Here is a 12,407-nt window from a genome sequence, read left to right as displayed (position 1 = left end):
AGAGAGAGAGAGAGAGAGAGAGAGAGAGAGAGAGAGATACATACATGAATCCCCAAAAACACAAAACCAGAAGCTATAAAATGTAGTGAGGATTTGAGAATTTTGGTTTCTTTAAAAAACACAAGAATATCTTATGAATATGGTTTTGTTTTAATCCCAGGTATGGTAGACTACTTCTGATTGTCCACAGAAGCTGACAATGATTTGCCTTGCCTTGTTCTCTGTCAGGGGCCATAATTTTGGCACTTACAGATAATTTTTGCAATTGTGTGATTTTTGATATTCTGGGGACTTTTCAAACTAGGCCCCTGAGAGGTGATGTGGGCTGTTGGTTCATTGTTGGTGGTTTGTTGTTGGTTGCTGTTGGTCAGGATTTATTCAGTAGTCATTGCACAAAGAAGAAACAAGAAGAATAAATTAGATATCTTTACAGCAAAGATCAAACTTGTCCTAGGAACTGGACTCTCCTAATCAGGAGGAATTAGTTTAACTGTAACATTCAACTCTTGATTATATTCTGGGATCTCTTTCTGATCTTCTATCCTTTTTTATCTCTCTTATCTAGTATTAGAGTCAAAGAAAGAGTAGACATGTATCTGTTGGCCACCTACTGCTAGGCATGGGGCCTACCTTTAAGTGTGCTTTGTATCCCCAGTGGGACTCCTCTGAGGAAAACTAACTTTTCATTTGCAAGTGGTTATCAACTGGAGACAGTTTCTGTGTTAGGGATGGAGGTTTGTGTCCACTTTACCTCTCAATGCTAGGACCCCATTTGCCCCAGACCTGTGCAGGCCCTGAGCATGCTGTCACACTTTGCTGCATTTAGAATTCCTTTGTTTCTTGGTGATGTCCATCCCCTCTGCCTCTTACAATTTTTCTTTCTTCTCTTCCACAGGATTACTTGATCCTTGAAAAGAGAGATTTAGTAGACACATTCCATTTAGAATAGGAGAATAGGGTATCCCAAGGTCTTTTACTCTATGCACATTTTCTGACTGTGAATCTCTGTATTTATTCCCATCTAATGTAGGAGGAAGCTTCTTCAATTATGACAGAGCAAGAGACTGATCTATTAGCAAATCAGACTGCCATTAAAAGTAAGTTTATTGCTATGTTCCTTTAGCCTAACAAATGTATTCGTTTTCCCCTAAGTTTTTGGCCTATTGAATCTCTAGTTCTTGGCCACCCAAGTAGTATCAGGCATGGCATCCATTCCAAAGAGTGGGCCTTAAGTAAAATCATACATTGGTTGATTACTCCCATAAGATTTGTGCTACTATTTCATTAGCACATCTTGCATACAGGTAACCATTGTAGATCAAAGAGTTTGTAGCTGTTTCGATGTTTATTTACCTTTCTCAATTAGAAGCCTGTAGAGTACCATGAGACTGGTCCACAGAGCTGATGCTCTAGGTAGGTACCTTCTTCAGCTCTCCACATTCATTGAGTTGTGTAGTGTTGTCTTCACCAATAGGACCATAACATCAGGTTTTGGAGAAAACCTATAGTCTTGGCAATAGCTTATTTGGGGGTTCCCATGGTGTCCATTTGGTCAAGAATTTCATACTGGACATTTTATTTGGTAAAAAACATGCCCAGTTGGGGCTCCATCAACACTATTATTTGGCAATTTCATTTAGAACACTTTTATACATGTATATATGTGAGAAGATTGTATTAAAACCTCAAATTACCCTTAGTTTTAACCCATCCTTCTCCATGTTTTCTCCTTTGCTTCCCTCTTCCTTCCTTTCCTCCATTTGATTCTCTAAGTAAAAACCCTCTTCTCTAATCTATCCTTAATGATCCTAATTTTTCTTCATATGGAAATTCATTCCCCAGTGACCTGTTTTTAACCCTATACCCACCCTCTGTGATTATACAGACTGTAATTTGCTTATTGAAGACTTAACAGCTACCATCCATTTATAAGTGAATACATAGTATCATATATGACTTCTTTATATCACTCTATACACATAGTAAGGCATATTCCAGGTTGAGAATTGATACTGACAAAACAAATGACTTGGAAGCATCTCAAAACTGACTTACATATTTTCACAGAAGATGGATTCTTTGCAAGCAAAAGTAAGATTTACAAACTAATAAAGTACTGACTTCTCAATTATCTTTGTATGAATCTGTATATTAAGAATCCCTAAAGGTGACAAAGGGCCTGAGTGTGCAAGCTGAAGTATTAAGAAAGCATCATAGTAGAAACACTAATTTACAAGTCTAGTTTCAGATTCACTTGGCATGCAAACTGGATCTTACTTATGTGTAACCTGGTAAAGAATACAGAGAAAGAAATGCTATTCCAAAGAACAGGAGAGCAAGAATATCAGAAAAAAAAGTGTGTGTTTGGGGCGTGGGGGGCAGTTAAGTAGCAAAGAGAAGCCAAACCAAACAAGGTTCCAGCCATATGGCTTCCTTGGTTGAAGTACGTAGAGGTTGAGGGCAGAAGACGATCTCCCAAATTTCAGCCAGGTGGCCGTGTGAAGAGTGAATGACAGTTACTGAGAAAATCCTGTCTTCTTATCCAGCCTCAAAGCACTTGTAGGTTTGGATGAGACAGCCACTCATCAGTGAGTAGACCAGGAGTAGATAAGGAGAAAGACCACAGATGCTGTCTAATACGTGAAGTAAGAGGAGCCCTTATTCACAGTTGTGGATCTCTGAACAGTTGCTATGTGTTGCAAAAAAAAAAAAAAATGAAACCTGTTTGATGAAAGTTTAGATCTATACTTATCTGTGGGTATAAAGATAAGTGTTTAGAATATAATTATAAATTGTGTTGGTTTAGGAGAATGGCAGTAGTAGGGAACATTTTTATAATCTTTAATCATTTATATATGGTTGTTACTAAATATTAACAATTTGTTCACAGTTTTTGGAAAAGTTTTTTGTAGGACAGTAAAAGGACAGCTTGGCTTCTGGTTGAGCACAGGCTGGAGATGGACAGAGACCCCACAGGTTTCTCTGCAAGGGACAGCATTCATTCTGCCATGCTCCCAGACTCCAGGCTCCTGACAAGAGGCCAAACATCTCTATAGAGTAGGGTCCTCCTGTCACATAGGGTGACGCCCTTACTAGCCCCTCCACAGGTAGAGGGCATGAACACAGGCCACAGAGTTTCAAGACAGATCTCCATATTAATGAGGTACCTAAAGGCCAAAGGGCATAGTCAATTAAACATTCCTTCCCAGACCCTCCTCCTTACAAAAGGTATTTAACCTCAGGCCCGCCCTGAGAATACTGGAGCATAGTTTTCATTCATTTTTCCATCATGACAATAAATATCGTAAGACCATAGCCTATTTCTCTTCTTTGAGACCTACCATAGGGAACCAGGGAGAAGGTTTTCAACTACTGAGCTTCTGTCTAACATCCTTCCCATAGCCCAGTGTCCACCCAGTGCCAGCCAGAGTGAACACATCAACTATCCCTGCCTCTGCCTCTCTGAGCAGAGACCCTAGCCCCTTGGGGTGGGGGTGAGGCAGACATAGGACCCACACATCAACACCATGGACCCTCACACACTACAACCCCATAGTATTTACTTCTGTATACTGAAGTTGTATAATCCAATGACACATTAGTCTAATCTTGCTTGAGGCTTCTTTAATTATGCAAATATTTTGTCTTTGTATGTATTTGCGTATATAATCATAGCTCTAAAACTTTTACATGTTTATGTTGCTTAATTTATCTTTGATGCAATCAATATAAATTTTATTCTTTTCTCTCTCACTTTTCATTTTAGTCCTTTAGGAAATGACACTTAATTTTATGAAGAGTTCAGTATCAGTAAGCATAGATTTCCAGTAGATAATCAGTTGTTTCTATTTTTAAGTTACTCAATACCTCATATTTTTACTAAGGATTGAAGCACTGAACTATGGTGAACTTTATCACATTGACATAACCTGTTTCTAAACATTCATTCCTACTTTATTTTCATTTTTGTGCCATCTTAATGCACTTACGTATTTATTTCACTTTCACATGCTATTTCTCATCATTTAGGCATCTTCTTAGTTATTAAAATAATTTGTTTTGAACCATTTACAAAGCCAGTAGTCAAATTTCAAATTCCTTAGAATTTGGTTGTATCTTAGTACGTTTGCATAGGTAGGCAAAGGCTCTGGCATTGCTTACCAACTACCAATACATAAAATTAAAAGCAAATATTGTTTTGAGTTTTCACCAAACGCACAAAATTTATAAGAGAAAATTTTGGTTTTAAAAAATATACATTTTTACCCATAATTTTAAGAGATTTTTTCTGTTAATTGAAGATAAATGTAATGTTTTTCAACTATGTTTAACATAGTTTAAATATCTCACAATCATACTTCATTTGTGTTTTAGAAAACACAAATCTTCATTGCATGCATGTGAATATTATATGTGTATAAATGTATGACCAAGACAAGCACTCTACTCCCTAGGCTGAAAATTTCATCTTAATGCTGGTTGTCAATTGTATGCTTCCTTTCTCATCTTTTTGATTAGTTGAATTGTACTTATTTTTCTCTCCTGCATTGTATCCAAACTGCAGTTTTCCTCCTTCCTCTCCCATTAGTGACCCTCCCCCAGATCCACGTACCTTCTAAAATTACAACCAAACATAGCAGAGAAAATTATAATAAGATTGGCACATACTCTCATATCAAGGCTGGACAAGGCAACCCAACAGAAGGAAAAATATCCCAGGAACAGGCAAAAGAGTCAGAGATAAACCCTACCCACTGTCTGGAGTTCCACAAGAATACTAGGCCACTTGTGACTCAGTCTCTCAGACCTATAAGTCCTGCTTGGACAATCCTGTGGGCCGTGTTCTTGTAGTAATACTCAACATCCTTAGCATCAGAAAAATGCAAATCAAAACTACTTTGAGATTCCATCCTACATCTGTCAAAATGGCTAAGATCAAAAACATAGCAAATTTTGGTAAGGACATGGAGCAAGGGGAACACTCTTACATTGCTAGTGAATGTGCAAACTTGTACAGCTACTTTGAAAATCAATATGGTGGTTCCTCAGAAAATTGGAAATTGATCTACTTCAAGATATAGCTATCAATTTTTTTAATTAAAATTTTTAGTTGGGGTACATATTTATGATATCTATTCATTATTTTTTATTTTACTCCTTTTAAAAAATTACAGTAGCATGATCATCTATATCATCTATACCTGTTTTGGTATTCAGTTTTTTTGTGTGTGTTTATTATCAATATCATCTGTGTTGATTTGTATTTATTTTAAAGTTGATTGTTTTTATTTTTCCCTATATCATTTATTGCTATTCCTCTCATATTCATTTTATTTTTTAAGTTTTAGTTTAGAGCTTTCCTAATTTCTGGTTGATTCTATTTTTATATTTTGGGTTTTTTTTCTAATTTTTCTAGTTGAGTCTTAGGTGAGTTAGCTAAGGACATTTTTCAAACTGGGTGTCTTGAACGACAGAGATTTATAGTTTAACATATGTTTGTTAAAATTCTAATATTAAGATGTTGGCATGGAAATAATTCTTCTGAAATGTGTGAATGCAGTTTTCTTGTTCTTGGCTTATGATAATCTTTGACATTAATGCATATAGAGATATTCAAGACTACACTCTGTTTTCATTGCCATGTGATGCCCCCCATGTGTTGCTCTGCATGTACAGGACTATCCTCATATAAAGCACATTCATATTGTATTAGAGACCTACCTACCTTGCTCTCATGTTATATTTGAAATGGTACCATTTTCAACATTTTTTAATTAGATAGGCACAATGTAATTTACATCAAGTACTTAGCCAATATCCACTTAAAAGTGGGTACATAATATATGTCTTTTCCTGGGTCTGAGTTTCGTCATTCGAGATGATTTTTTTTCTAGTCCTGTACAAATTTTATGATTGTTAGTGTGAATTTAAAGTGATAATCTTTATTCTATCCTGGCTAGCTTCCAAATAAATGAGACAGAGACTATAAGATTTTTTTCTACGAAGCACAATAACTGAGCAGTTATTAATGTATTTTACTCCTCTTAGCTAATCTGGCTAATTTCCATCCAAAATCTCTGAGATACTTGCATTTTAGTATTGGTCTGGTTCTCTCTGCTCCAGGTATATCTTTGTGGTATCTCCTGGACCCTTTCCTCCCTCCTCCCTCCCAGAGAATCCTCTCCTCTCACCTCCCCACATCTTCTCCCTCCAGTGGCTAGAATCATAAGTCTGGCCCTATTCTCTTCTGCTCAGCCATTGGCTGATCAGTTTCTATTGCCAAGTCAGAGAGAAAATGCAGAACAATGCTTATACAACATTCAGACAGGAGATACTTAGAATAAGGATTACAATGTCAGGTCTGGATTGCAACAGATATGGAGGCAGAGAAATTAGCATTTGAATAATACAAAGAAAAACATTTACATAAGGTACAATAACCTAGACAGTATGCCTATACATGCTGTCATTTTTAACAGGTGAATAATATTCTATTATGTAAATGTACCATGTTTTCTTCATGCATTATTTTGTTGAGGGACATACATATTGTTTCCAGTTTGTGGCTGTTATGAATAGGTCAGCATGAAAATGTTAGAGCATGTATCCTTGTTGTAGGATGAAGTGTCCTTTGGGTATATGTTCAAGAGTGGTACAACTTAAAGGACACCACCATTCAAACAAAGTGGCAGTCTACAAGAGAGAAAGAGATTTTTTTTTTACCAACTCCATATCTGACAGAGGATTAATATTGAAAATATAAAGAACTCAAGGCACTAGATATCAAAAATTCAAATAATAAAAACAAAAATGGGGTACAGATCTAAATAGAGAATTATTAATGAAGGAAACTCAAATGGCTGAATAACCCTTTAAGAAATGTCCATCACCCTTAGTCATCAGAGAAATTCAAATCAATACTTGAGATTCCATTTTACACCTGTTAGATTGACTAAGATCAATAATACAAGTAACAGCTCATTCTCGCAAGGATGGATTATGTGGCAACACTCATTCATTGGTAGTAGGAGTGCAAACTTATATAACTACTATGTGAATTAATTTGGCAAACAGCTTTTAAATCTCAATAATAGGTTAGCTCCAAAATGTCAGGAAACTTAAAATCTTATAGTAAAAAGCCATCAAATTTGAACTAATATTGTCATTTAACATATCAAATGTACATATATTGTGTTTATACTTTATATTTACATTTATAATTCATTTCTACCCATAAATAAAACCACTCATAATTTGTGACAGAACATAATAGGTTTTGAAATTACAAACTTCATTATTCTCAGTCCTGTCCTGTTTCATTATGTTTTGAAGAAAGATATGAAACAGAAAAAGGAGATATGAGCCTATTTTGAGAGAACGTAGGTTCCAAGACTTTGATTGTCAATCTGACAAATGTGAGACTGAAAATGATGTCACTACTCATTGCTTGCAAAAAGCATCACAAGTGAGTAGATTCATCATTGTTAAAGGTAGGTGGTGAAGGAGAGGTAAAGCAGAAAATATTGTGCTGATATCTGAAGTGAAAGGGCAACAGCCTGTTCTGCCCCACGTTTGGGGACCACTATATCCTGGCCCATTCTGCCCCACATTTGGGGGGCCACTCTGTCCTGGCCCAAGCTGCTGTTCCGGTCCGTGGGTCAGGGGCTAGCAAGAGAGAGTAGGGATGGAGCAGCAAGAGACGAGAAGAATGGAGACAAGACAGAGGGTCTGATCAAGTTTCCCTCTCTTTATTGAAAGGAAATCCTGGATATTTATAAGCTTTACCATGTGCCTTGCCACCATGGACAAGCAGCAGGACACAGCTGAAGGCACTAAGCCACGTGCCTTGCAGCGTGGATACCATGTGCGCCTTGCAGCTGGGTCACTAAGCAGCAAAACAAGATATGTGAGAAAAACAAGATGTTTATCAGAGTGTGCTCAGCTGTTGTGGGCTATTGAAAACAAGTCTCTTGTCAGGGTATATGGCTTGAGATGGCTGCAAAGATGATAGCCACTTTCTGCTAGGAGTCAGCTCCCAACAGTCCCCCTTTTAAAATTTTTTTCAAAAGGGAAGGCTGGGAAAACATACAGAAACCGTGTCTGCCTTAGGTTGGAACAAAGGACCCCAGCCTCTCTTTTCCATCTTTGGATACTCAACAACCATTGGTTGAGCTCATGTTTTAGTATGGTGAGGCCTCCCAGTTAGGGGCAAGGGTATTGAGGTGTTCCCTTCCCCGTCATTGTCCAGCTTAGCGCGTAAGTTAGGGGTTAATCCTTGTCAGTCTTGATGACAGAGGTTTTAGAGTCCCCTACTTCCAGCCTGTAACAATGGACTTGTATGGATTTCATTTGAATAGGCTCTATGTTGTCGTACAAAAAGCCATAAGTCTGTTGAACAGCATGAACCCAAGAGACAAGAGACTTAACAATGCCTGAATGGTTGATATAAAAGCAACACTCTTTTTTTTAAGGGCAATACATGATTCCCCCTGTTGGAGAAGTTAAATGTCTAAGCCTTATACCCACACATTTTGAATGAATAGAAAAAATTATACCAATGAAACCCTTGAATTTGCATCAAAAATTTGTACCATCTAAGAAATTATAACTTCAGCTTAATGACAATTATTCAAATTTCTACCAATAGATTATGGCTCTGTAATCATTTTAGCTCTTCCTTCCTGTTCCAATAAAACCATTACTTTTTCCTAGAAAGACAACCTAATATTAACCACCTCAGTCCCCAAGGCCAGGGAATTGGGGCACCGACTCTTCATTAACTTCTTTAAGCTGAATATGGGTGTTGGGGTATTAGAAGAGGGATGAGGGGAAGGGTAAATTAGTAAGGCTCTGATGTCTGTCTTAACTGCATCCAGCTGGAAGTCCAGGACATCAGTGGACATGCAAGTGACAAGAAGATTCATTCACCAAGGCTGTGTATTCTGTAATATACAAATCTCAAAACAAATTTTAGTATCAAGATAATTATTTTGATTATCTGGAATCTAGTCTTCTGGAGGCCTACCTCTTGTCATTTCTGATCCGTATAATTCTGGAAGATGTAACTACTACCTTAATGACCTCTTCTGAAAACACAGAGAAAACCCTTTTTCCCAATTAGCCTTTCCTTGTGCCAGTAACCAGAAAAACCTTTACATTGACGTTTTATCCAGAGGAAAAATATAACTACATAACTCAGAATCACATCCATTTTGAAAGTTAAATCAATCAAATACAACCAATTAACACTATCTTTCTGTTCAGCTCTCTGCCTACAGCAACCTTTTAATTATCTATTTATTTGTTTGGCTCTCTTGACTCAGAGCAGTCTGCAGTTTACTCCTCACGTCTTTAAAGCCTTTCTCATCTGTTACTGCTGACTTATTTCTTGCCCCATTTTTATTACTATGACCTACTGGTCTCGATGCAACAGGTTCCCACAGCAATCATCTCTGTTTCACTTCTGAATTTTCAGTCAACCCTTCTTCCAGTAACATCCATCCCTGGGTTTCTCATTCTTGCTGCCTCGTGTTGAGCACCAAGCTCAAGCCAGCTCCATCAGTTAACAGAGTCTCCAGTGCAGGAGTGAGGATGCACACTTCCAATTCCTGCAGTGTCCTTCACTGTATCCTGCTTACTGGAGCTCCAAAGTTGAGGCGCCACTATGCAATGACCCATGCTGGTCAGTCAACAGGGTCTAGCAAGCGAGAGAGTGGGGGTGGAGGGGGAAGAGACACAAAGAATGGAGGAGACAAGACAGAGGGTCTGATCAAGTTTCCCTCTCTTGATTGAAAGGAAATCCTGGGTATTTATAAGCTTTACCACATGCCTTGCCACTATGGACAAGCTGGGGGACACAGCTGAAGACACTATGCCACGTGCCTTACAGTGTGGATACCACGTGTGCCTTGCAGCTGAGTCACTAAGCAGCAAAACAATATATGTGAGAAAAACAAGATGTTTATCAGAGTGTGCTCAGCTGTTGTGAGCTTTTGAAAACAAGTCTCTTGTCAGGGTATATGGCCTTCAATGACTGCAAAGATGATAGCCGATTTCTGCTAGGAGTCGACTCCCAACCGAAAGTAAACAATTTTTTACTGGAATCTAAATTAACTTTATATAGTAAACTCATTTTTCAAATAAAATAATTGTGTGTGTGTGTGTGTGTGTATGTGTGTGGGTGTGACAATTTCATTATAATCCCCAAAATGACACCACATACTTACCTCTCTTCAGTCTTCATATCTACAAGTTAAAGGTGTTAGGTATGGTTCTGTGACTCAGTCGTCTCTTCTTCCAGTTACCAGCTCATCCCTAGCATCTTCTCCCTTCTACGCAGGCATTGAAAAGTACACTGGTGTCACATGCATGAGAAGTTTCAGTATACTCAAACTTGGTTGACCTTGGAAGCTGGTGATCCAAGGTGGACAGGAGCCACGGGGACAAGCTTTTTGATTCCAGTGAGGACCACACAAGGTGAAATAGGAGTAATTATTATTGTCTGTGGCCCCAGTGCTTAACTTTTTGTATGTATTATAAGTAAGAAAATAAAGATATTTTATTCCCGCTGTACATGAGATTCAGGATTCCTAACTTGAACCTTTTGTTTATTTACTTCTTTGGGTCTGTAGAGTGTAACATAGTACCTGTATTTTATGGCTCTGTTAAGCTTGCAGACAGGAGTTAGTTGTCCTCTGAGAGGCTGTTGGAGACTGATCCACCAACCAAAGTGCATGCTTAGGTTGGACCTAGGCTCCCCGGCACAAATGTAGCAGATATGAACCTTGGTCTTCATGTGGGTCCTGAACAACTGGAACGGGGGCTATCCCAAAAGCTGTTGCTTATACATGGGATGTCTTCTTCTACCTGTGCTGCCTTGTCTGGCCTCAGTGGGAGAGGAAGCATCTAGCCCTGTAGAGACTTTGTGTGCCAGTGTAGGGAGATACTTTGGGGGCCCAACCACTTAAAGAAGAAGTAGAAGGGGAATGGGGGAAGGATTTTGAAAGGGAGTTACCAGGAGACAGGCAATGAGCAGGAAGTAAAGTAAATAAATAAAAAATAAATTTAATTAAATTTAAAAGAGAAAAGAAAGATCAAAATGTGTTATTCATAAAGAAAATAAAAGAGAGTATGTATAGGAATAGAGGAATATAGATGTACTATATTTTTATTTTTAATGAAAATATTATTTAGCATGAGCCTCTAACATGACATTTCTGTAACATAGGGCTGATATAATTTATTTATTAAAACATAATTTACATTTGTAAATGTATATTTAAGTATGACAATGTTTTTTTAAAAATATTTTAAATAAATGGAAATAAATAAAATAATTCACATATTACTTTCGTCGTTGCCGTGTGTTAAGAGAAAAAATACTGATCAAGTATTTCAGAATTGTTTTGTTTTTTTGGGGGGACTCTATTTTTGTCTCTGAATATCTCCTTTCAAAGATGATAATAATGTTAGAAACAATGAATATATATGCATGACTTCTCTCAGTTTTTCTTCATGCCTCAAATCAGTCTTTTTGAGTAAGGAATATTTTCATTGTTCTGGGAGGTAATTAACTAGTAAAAATCTTGATATGGCTTATTAGTTAATTAATGCTCTGTATTTAATAGCAATGATGAAATGCAATATCCTCTTTAAGCTCTCTCTTCTCATCCCAGGAGCCTTGGAATCAGGACTACCTCTCTCCGTGGGCAATTGGATCTACCAGGATTTTAATTGCTAGCCTGAAGAGTTTCTGTAATTGTTTTGCTCTCATTCAGTGGTATTCTACTATGAATGTCTAACAATTCAGAAATACATTAGTTTTGTCAAAGGAATATCTAAAGATTGAAGGAGATCGACATGCTGTAGTGAGTTTGCTGGGATGGAATGGCTGGAGTAACACTCCACCATTTATCACCATCACTACCCGAGTTGCCTGCCTCATCCTTTCCACAAGTGGGAACTCTTCTCTCCACAAGAAGCTAAGAAAGGACACAGGGTTTTGGAGTCACAGCATCCTGTGTCCTTTCCACTTGAAACTGATGATGCCAGGCAGAAAGAGGCAACTGGTATAATCCCCCCGCCCCCGATATCTGTGCAGATCACATAAGGCAAAGTAGGCTTGGCTTATATTCAATGTCCATAGTGCTTAACAAACCATCCAGACATTGGCAAATCTTTGAGCCTTATTAATTGTACTATCTACAGAATCATACAAATAGGACATCCATTAAGGTGATTTTTACAAGCTTTATATAAGGAGAGAAATGTCATGGTACTATTCTGAAGTCATAAGTGCTTGCCTAGTTTCCATTTTTGTGTCATTTCAGCTCACTCTAGGTCCCTTTGTGTGAGGAGAATATGTGTGTTTTTAAGGTAGATTCTTCAGATAGTTCTTCACAAATATA

The sequence above is a fragment of the Grammomys surdaster genome, unplaced genomic scaffold, assembly GCF_004785775.1.
Source record: "Grammomys surdaster isolate TR1022 unplaced genomic scaffold, NIH_TR_1.0 185, whole genome shotgun sequence".
Taxonomy (NCBI): domain Eukaryota; kingdom Metazoa; phylum Chordata; class Mammalia; order Rodentia; family Muridae; genus Grammomys; species Grammomys surdaster.
The sequence above is the reverse complement of the archived record's forward strand: the minus strand, read 5'-3'. Positions refer to the sequence as shown.